Source organism: Osmerus mordax, chromosome 24, assembly GCF_038355195.1.
Source record: "Osmerus mordax isolate fOsmMor3 chromosome 24, fOsmMor3.pri, whole genome shotgun sequence".
NCBI lineage: Eukaryota > Metazoa > Chordata > Actinopteri > Osmeriformes > Osmeridae > Osmerus > Osmerus mordax.
The window spans coordinates 8,677,819-8,687,818 of NC_090073.1; positions in this window are offsets into that span (position 1 = coordinate 8,677,819).

The window sequence follows — 10,000 nt, forward strand, 5'->3', positions numbered from 1 at the left end:
GGACATGACGGTGTTCAGGCACGGAACAAAGACAATGGAGAGGAGAGAGGAGAGAGACATGAGAGAGAGAGGAGAGACAGGAGACAGGAGAGAGGAGAGGCAGAGAGAGAGAGAGAGAGAGAGAGAGAGAGAGAGAGAGAGAGAGAGAGAGAGAGAGAGAGAGAGAGAGAGAGAGAGAGAGAGAGAGAGAGAGAGAGAAAGAGAGGAGACAGCAGCAAGTCCATGACAGCACATGGTGAATTATAGAATGGGAATGTGTATGTTTGTGTACATGTGTTTGTGTGGACATGCATGTGGGTGTACTTGTGTGTAGATGTATGTGTGTGTGTGCCTGTGGCGTGTGTGTGTGTGTGTGTGTCTGAAGGATGCCAGCGAGGAAACACAGTTTGAACACAAATTGTCGGTCCTCAGATGAATGAACTAAATGAGAACAGATTGTTCAGAACTGCATACTAATTCACATCAGAGTCACATTACAGGTTGGTGCATCTCCTATGATACCCTCCCTCCTCATCAAAGTACACCTATCTAATCGTAACACTACAGCTCATACAACAAGTCTCCAACCACAGACGGCAAACATCGATAAATGTTGGTATCTGAACTTCAAATCATTGACTATGTGAAGCTCTCTAAACTGCAGGAACAAGCGCATAAGGGCTGCACTGGCTAATTAAGTCCCCAGAGAGGTTTAAACAAAGCTTTGGTGTGATTGTTCATAATGATTTGATATTAAACAGGGATTCTATCCCCTGTCCAAGCTGGAGGTTAATGAACTTAAGCCTAATGGAGGGACTCCCCCTTGTCTTGACTAATTAACTCTCACTCTGAGTTGTACAGCTGGGGTTTGCATAACGAGTTATGAAATTGAGTGTGTGTTTGAAAGCATCACTTGTGCTATCTTTGTGGTTAGTGTGCGTATGGGTGTGTTGGGGGGAGGAGTGCTTGTGTGTGTTTGTGTGTGTGTGTGTGTGTGTGTGCATGTGTGCGTAGATATCTGCGTGTGTGACGCGTGTGTGTGCATGTGTGTGTAGATATCTGTGTGTGTCTGTGTGTGTGTCAGGATTTGACCCCCGAGCTTTGTGCTAGCCTCATTAGTGGAGGTCTTGGGTGATTCATTGATGTGAAGTAGGCCTTCGAGATCAGTGCCCTGCATGCTAAGGCAGGTCCAGCCCTCACCATCACACTGAGAACCTCCCTTTCACTGCACAGGAAACAGAATGGTATGTATTTGCACATGACACTGCAAAACCCCCCAGTTGTGTTCGTTTGTCAATAGAAGTCTATGGTCGTCAGTGAGGTCATCCCTCGAAGTCACACACACACACACACACACAGAATAAAAGGAGATCGATAATGTCGTGTTCACGAGAGGAAAGAGAGACCGAGAAAAAGAAAGGCCAAGTGAATGTGAGAAGATCAGATGAGAGACGGGAAGAAAACTAGACAGTGAAGGAGAGTCATTGGTAGGTACGATGTTTGACTGGAGATGAAAGGTGCTGGAAACTTTCCATCCAAGCTGCTGGGGATGTGAGGAGGACTGGCCTGACTGGAATGGGAATCGCTCCTGGTCCCGGGAGTGGAGGAGAGAAGGAAAGGAGGAGGAGGTGAAGAAGGCAGAGATGGAGAGGGAGAAGGAGGGAGGAGCGGGAGGGAGAAGGAGAGAGACAGAAGGGAAGAGGGTGGGAGAGAAAGCGAGAGGGAGGGAGAGAGGGAGGGATATGGAGGGAGAGAAGAGAAGGAGAAAAAGAGGAAAAGGAGAAAGGCAGGGACAGTGAGACTGAGGGAGGGGTAGAGGGAGAGAGAGGAAGATGGAGGGAGAGAAGGAGGGCGAGAGGGTGCGAGGGAGGCAGGCTGGTCCAGCCAGGAAGAACCCCAGGGGAGGTTAGACACAGGCTGGCTCCGTTTGACAAGCTCAATGTGTACCCTTCCTGCAGCAACCCAGCCCTCCCCAGCCACCCCCCACAACCCCAGCCCCCAGCTCCCCCTGGTCGAACCCCCCCCAACCCAACCCAGTAGTCCCATCCCCCGCAGCCTCCCCAATCTCAGTCTGGAGTGTCAGCCCAGCTGGGCCCACCGGGAGTGGAGCTTGGCAGCGCTGGCCGTGGGGCTCAGGTGGGCTGCTGGTGGGGCCTTCTGCCCAGAAGCCCCACACCGGAGCGGGAGAGGGGTGGAGGGTGGAGGGTGGAGGGGGGCGAGGGAAAGAAGAGGGACAGACAGGTGTGTGTGTGTGTGTGCTCTTCCTGTTGGTCCTCCAGGGGCCAGGACAGGTGCCCTAAGAATGGGTTGGATAGGGGACAGAGGGACAGACAGACGGGAAAGGATGGAGAGAGTCGAGTCTTGGTTGGAAACTCGCTCAGGTGAAACCTTCTCGCAGGGACATCGATAGATGCGATGTCTGACAGAGAAGAGAAGCGTGAAGGCCTGTACATATGACCTCACCCTGGGAACATGTGACCATCGGCAGCACGTGGAACCGAAAAACACGCATCTAGGAGATCCATACTGAGAGCAGGCCCCTTATTGGTTGTCAGAAAGAGGCCCCCTTCATATCCTCAAGGCTTTGAGAATGTTCCGGAAAAGTTCCCGAGGCCTCCTCAAATCAAATCAGATCAGCAAAGCGTTTTTTACAAGACACATCACAGAGGGCCTCACACCCACAGACCAGCACCTATAACCAACCTCAACCCTCAAAGACGACTCCCCCAAACTCTCGCGGAGAGAAACAGCGGAAGTGACCCGGAGCGAGGCGCGGCGTGGGGCTGGCAGGCGGGGCAGAGCGGGTCGCTGGTCCCAGCAGGACCCGGGGTGGCCGGTCACCGGGGGTTGGGGCATTCTAATCAGACCAATTAAGTCCTAATTACAACGTAAACACATTCTGCTGCCAAGAACCAGGGCCCATGGAGATAGTGCCCCGCGGCAGAACAGGAGATGTAGCGAGGCCCAGCCTCTCAGAGGCAGCGAGGCCCTGCCTCACAGAGGCAGCGAGGCCCTGCCTCAGAGAAAGCATGCCTGGGACACATCCTGGATAGTACTACAGTGAGGTAATACACGCCTACAGTGAAGTAGTACACACCTACAATGAGGTAGTACACACATGCAGTGAGGCAGGGTTCTAGGGACATCAAAGACCGGGCTCCACAGGGAAAGCAGGTGTTTTCCCCGTGAGCCTGGAGACGCAGCAGGAGAGGGGAGGTGACAGGGTGTCATGGAGCTGTCAGCTTCGGGGAGAGGAGGGAGGGAGGGAGGTAAAGCCCTCCACGGCTTAGCTCACCCATCGCTGTTCCCTCAGAAGTAATAATGAAAAGAAAAACAGGTCGTACTGTTGGTTGTCATGCACACGCTGACTGTGTTTGGCGGAGGCGTGCTGCACGGCCCTGATGAGGCTGTGACCTGGTTCGTACCCCCAAGGACCACACAGGCCCCGCAGCCTGGGCCTTGGCTGCTCTCCCAAGCCCACCCCCGGAGCCACATCACGGGCCTAATTGTCACGCCCACCTTCCCATTACCCGTGTCATCCTTCACGCCACGCTCCCACGCCTGCCTGGGCCGGCGCCGGGCCAGCTGCTCCGCGGGAGGGGGGGGGGGGGGGGGGGGGGCAGGTGACACCAGGCCATGGTGTCACGTTTCCATGGGAATGTCCTCCGTGCTGCTCTGCCCTGTGGACAGAAGATTGGAGATTAAGAGCCAATCAGGGCTAGGGAGGTGAGGGCTAAACAGAGCGACCCTCCATAGGCTAAGCACCATAGCCTCAGGTCAAGGCTATGAACTCATTTCTTAGGAGTATCAGAGGGGTTGAACAGGGACAGGGAAGACACAGGCAGAGCCTTTGCACCAGGACTCTCACTGTGGTGTGCCAATTAAGAATCCATTTCAACAGCAGGGTCTTACACACTCACACACCACTTTGGCTGTAAATTCACCTGTCCCTTTTACATTGTAGCTGGGCTTGAGTTTCCCCTCTCCTGGATTGAATTCCTAGCACCCCCCTGCCCCCCCCCCCTGCACCCAGCCTACACCCCCCCCCACCCCCCCCTACACCCCCCCCCCCTACACCCCCCCCACCCCTACACCCCCCCCCCCCCCTACACCTCCCCCCACCCCCCGTGTACAAAGCTGACCCTATATTTAGTAAATGAGGCGGGTCAGGGTACTCCATGCTTGGCTGCTTGGATGACTGGGGCAGAGGCAGAGGCCCAGCCTCAGCCAGGGTCCGGGGGAGGGGGAGGGGGAGGGAAGGGCCCTGGCTGCCAGGCAGAATGGAAGTCTTTCACGGCCGCTATGACCTCACTTCCTGTTGGGGCGGTTCTCAGACGCGTCTGAGATGGGATGACGTCGTGTTTGCAGTTGGTTGAAGAGGAGCGAGGAGGGAGTTAAACAATTCCTCCTACGTAGAAACCCAGTGCTTCTCTATACCCTAGTATTACAGTCAATGAACAGGTGGACCTGACCTCAACCCACACACACACACACAAAAATATATATATTATGCAACACAAGCTCAGTCATAGAGTGGATGAAAAAGAGACAAATGGCAAGAGGTGTCACGGAGGAAATAGGAGAGGCGAAAATTGCCAAGTTGACATTTAACCCCATCGACTTCACCATCCTAAATCATCTTTAGATTGGTCTGTGTGTGCGCGAGAGGTGTGTATGTGTTTTTGTACAGAACGTTTGTGCAGCATAAATATTCTTAGTGTGTGTGTGCATATGTGTGTTTGTACAGAATGTGTGTGTAGTGTAAAACGTGTGTGTGTGTGTGTAAGTGGAGGGTGGCTATCCTGGATGTCTTTGACACAGTGATTTAGAACGAGCAGCAAGCTCCTCCACATGAACAGCAATCGCCACGGTGATCTTTTTGCCCCAACTTGTGTCACTGTCATTGGTGAAATATACTGACAGAAAAATGGCACTCTGAACCGTAGTCTGTCTGTGATCTGCTGTAACGCTATCGCCAAGGTTACTCTGGTTTGGAAGTGGGGGAGATATCCTGCAGCCTGGTAACACTGGGGACACTTTTATAACAAGCGTTTTAATTTGATTTATACTTATACCGATCACTGCAGACAGTGTGTATGCTTTACTGTGGTTATAAAAGTATACCTTTAATACTGAATAAAATGTACACCTGTATGAGCGGGGCCTGAGGAGAGAGGTCTGCAGTCGGACCCTTATAAGAGAAGTGAGATGGTTCGATTGCATCAGGATTCGTCTTTTGTGAGTGTGGTGTGTGTGTGTGGTGTGTGGTTTCTGGTGTATGGTGTCATGTGGGTTTTCTGGTGTGTGTTGTGTGGTCTCCGGTGTGTGTGTGTGTGTGTGTGGTGTATGTGTGTATGGTGTCTGTCTCTCCTCTAGCTAGGCTGATATATATATATACTGACTTTTCTCTAATTGGCAGCCATGTCTTTACATTAGAATTAGAATTCTATTGGCCGAGTCACTGGGAGATTCCCCCTCTCTCCACGCCACCCTGTTTCTACTAACCCATAAAGTGGAGGAGATTTAACCTTTGTGGAGAACTCACTTCTTTCAAGTGCCCACACTGTTGTTTCATAATGCAGACTCAATAGGATTTCCCACTACGTTGTCGAAAGATATAAACATAAAATGATCATAAATAAATAATGATCAAATTGATTAACCGAGGATAATGAAATGATTATTTCAAGGCATCTTGTGTTCTCACTATGCAGCATTCAGATCTAGAGATCCAAACATTACTGTAGAAATCTGAATCCTCTGTCAGTTCTTGTCATCTAATAACCGTTTTAATATACAGCCATTTAACCCCCATTCATCAACAATCTATTAGCTTAATAAGGTTTATAATATATTTATCAGACAGTGGGAATGTGCCTGGGTGTGCCAGACCACGGTTTGTAATATATATTTGATATATTGATATGTTTATTTCAATTTATTTCAAGACCTCATTCCTCGTCTCTGACCCTGAAATCAATACTTCATTTATGGTCCAACACCTTCAATCAATTCTCCTCCCCCCCTCTCCTGTGGGAGGGAGTGGACGCGGGCTGAAGGCCTCCACCCTCCGCCTGGTGCCCTGATGCTGTGCACTGGGAGGAAACTGTCCAATCGAATCCTAGATTGGATGCAGTGATCATCATCATCACGCTGTTCCACTTGCCTTCCCAGAGTTCCTTACTCTCTCTCTGCCCTCGTAGACGCTGCTGTCGACACCCCAGATTCAGCATTGGGAAGTTCTGGTGACGTGCCGGGCAGTCATTCAAACAGTCAGATGGTCAATTTGTCAGCAGTCAGAAGGTCAGCCAGACAGAGCCACCCAGCCAGCCAGCCAGCCAATCAGACAAACAGACAGTCATCCAGTCAGTCAAACAGACAGCAAGCCAGCCAATCAAACAAACAGACAGTTAGTCAGTCACTCAGTCAACCAGTCATCCAGCCAACCAGCCAGCCAGCCAATCAGACAAACAGACAGTCATCCAGGCAGTCAAACAGACAGCGAGCCAGCAAATCAAACAAACAGACAGTCAGTCAGTCAGTCAGTCAGTCAGTCAGTCAGTCAACCAGTCATCCAGCCAGCCAGCCAGCCAGGTCACCTCCTTGTACAGGAAGGGGAAGGTCTGGGTATGTATTCCCTTGGAGGGAGCTGCTGGAACTGGCAGCAGCTCTCCAGCAGGCCTGCGCCTCCACCGGATTTATTAGCCAATTTCCAATACCATTGTCTTTCACTTCAATCTCAGAGGAGAGGGTGCAGCAGGCGGGATATAGGGCCGCAATCATCCGAGTGTGTGGCGACAAAAAACCTTAGCACCCGCACCTGGAACTCAATAGATATTCATGAACATTCTCGTATTTAGAGAAGGAAATAACTTAATACCGACAGTGTCGATGGAATAATAGCCATTTCCTGCCTGACTTGCAGCCCCCTCAGAAAATGAGATTGCGTCGGCCGTCATTTTTCTTGTCTGCTGGGTGTTTCCAGCGCAGAGGTCTGTGGCTGCGGAGACGCTCTCTGCATCGGCAATGAGGGAGAGGAGGAGAGAGAGAGGGAGAGAGAGAGAGTGGAGAGAGAGAGAGAGAGGGAGAGAGAGAGAGAGAGGGAGAGAGAGGGGGAGAGGGAGAGGAGAGATAGAGGGGGGGAGAGAGAGGGGGGGAGAGGGAGAGAGAGGGGGAGAGGGAGAGGAGAAGAGAGAGAGAGAGAGGGAGAGAGAGAGGGAGAGAGAGAGGGAGAGGAGGAGAGAGATAGAGGAGAGGGGAGAGAGAGAGAGAGAGGGAGAGGAGGAGAGAGAGAGAGAGAGAGAGAGAGAGAGAGAGAGAGAGAGAGAGAGAGAGAGAGAGAGAGAGAGAGAGAGAGAGAGAGAGAGAGAAAGGAAGGAAGAGAGGAAGAGGAAGAGGAGGAGAGAGAGAGAGAGAGAGAGAGAGAGAGAGAGAGAGAGAGGGAGATGGGGAGAGAGAGAGAGGGAGAGAGACAAGTCTTCAGGCCAGCACCGAGGTGGAGGAGAGAGAAGGAGAGAGGGAGGGAGCCGGGGAGAGAGACTGTTGTCGGAGCCTTTGTCCTGAATGTAAATAAGCAGTCGTCGCTTGACTGAAACAGATGCACCGTCAAGGATTACGAATCCTCGTTATGGTCCCGATCGTCAGGGCAGCGTCCTGGACGAGAGCAGCCACTCTCCTCCTCTCACCTGGGCTGAGGTAGACTGAGGTGAGCCGCTCGCGGCTGGAGGGTCCCTGGCCAGCCCTGAACTCCTCCCCTCGCTGAGCCGAGGCAAATATTTCACCTTGATTAAGATTGATTACCACTGCAGAGGTGGGTGGGTGAGGTGGGGAGGGGGAGGGGAGGGGGGGGTACTGCAAGAGTGCAGAGATTCCAACTGTGTCTATGTGTGAGAGGGGGGAACAGAGAGAGGTGGAGAGAGAGGGAGATGAAGAGGCGGAGAGGGGAATAAAGAGTGCAAGACAGAGAGGGAGAGAGAACCACCGAGACAGAGAGTGACAAAGAGAGACAGAACCAGAGAGATAAAGAGAGAGAGAGAGAAAAATAGAGGTAGAGAGAGAGAGACACGGCACAAAAGGAATGCATGATCTGAAAGACAAAAGGAGGCAGTTTCTCAGTATTACCTGGCCAGTCACGCTGCCCTGGTCATCCTCACCATGAATTAAACATCAGAATGGAGCCCCACATGAAGCGCCGCACTTAGGCAGACGCTCTCTCCCCTCCTCTCTCCACCCCTCCTCTCTCCTCCCCTCCTCTCTCCTCCCCTCCTCTCTCCACACTCCTCTCAGCTCAGCTCAGAGTGGAAAAACAACCACATTTCCTTCGAGTCGCACCCCCTTCACGGCTGAAAGCAGCTCTCCCCTGCCTGCCTCCCTCCCGCTGTTTGTAGTTTTGGACATTTTGATTCACGAGTCAGGCCGAGCCTGTCCCCATAGTAACCATCGTGATAAACAATCCCGAACACTGGAGCTGGAGTGAGGAGGGTGGGTGGGGGGTGTAGGCCTGTTGGTGTGGGCAGGCTGCTTGTGGCAAGGCTTCTTGTGTGATGTTCTCCTGTCGGAGTCTTGTCTCTTCTGCTTGTGTTACAGCATGGCATGTTAGATACCTCAGTCCTGGGCAGTCCTTGACACTTGGATATGTGTGTGTGTTTATCTTAGATATGTGTGTGTGTTTGTTTATCTTAGATATGTGTGTGTGTGTGTTTATCTTAGATATGTGTGTGTGCGTGTGTGTTTATCTTAGATATGTGTGCCTTAGAAGTTTTTGTTCCTGGGCAACATTGCTGCAGAGTAGTGTGTGTCTGCACACATATTGTAGAGGATGTGAGGGCCATGAGAGATACAGGCCGGGTGTGTGTGTGTGTGGTGTGTGGGGGGGGGGGCAGGTTATGCAGGCAGACAGCCTCAGAGACAGGCCTGGTGTGTGTGTGTGTGTGGGGGGGGGGGGGGCAGACAGAGAGTGGAGCAGATTGCTCAGCTGCTTTGTATTCCAGATTAATTGGCCTCTGAAGATCTCAACCTCCCACCCCTCGTACCAAAGTTCCCTCCCCCTCAATTAAAACTGCCTGTACCCCCCCAAAAAAACACACACACACCGCACACACACCGCACACACACACACACACCCATGCACCCATGCAGCCCTCTCACTCCTAGCAGGCCCCCTCCTCCATGTTACAGGAACAAAATGTCTCTAGAAGTCCACACAGGGGGTGCAGAGACCAGGGGAGGCTGTGGGGGAGGGGGGGGGGGGGAGAGGAGATGGTCTCTCTGATAATGGAATAAATGTTGACAGGTTCTACTTCCAGGTTCGACTTCCAGGTTCTACTTCCAGGTTCTACTTCCATGTTCTACTTCCAGGATCCCGTCAGTCTCATGGCTCCTTCTTGGTGTGCCGCTCCAAAAAAAGAAAAAAGAAGCCGCCATCCTTCACACTGAATAAAAATCTGTCTTCACCTGCGATCAGGCATGACCCAACGGTGTTACAACTTGAGCTAACACCTTCAAATGAAATTAGCTGAGGAGTTTTACACCCGCACCAGTTACTGCTTCCTGCTGCCAGGTGCACAACCAGGATGTTGCTCTCCGTACTGAGCCGTGCTGGCTGGCTGGATTGTTGCTGGTGGTGATGTTCTTTATGAACTGTGAAAAGTCCCTGATGGGCAGTAGGCCAATTACAATACACATGTACACACACACACACACGCAGAAACACACACACGTTCTCAAAGGCACGCTCGCACGCACGCACACACCCACCCACCAACACAAGCACCCACCTCACACGCACTCACAGGCACTCACACGCACTCACACACACACACTCACACACACGCACTCACACACACACACTCACACACACTCACACACACTCACACACACTCACACACACAAACCGTGGAGCTTCAAGAGACGTTGTTGCCGAACCCCAGCAACAATAACACCCAAAACACAACGACCTACACTGTGGAACTAAAACAAATGACCCCACACTAATCTGAGTCTGTTAACAGCCAAGCTCAGC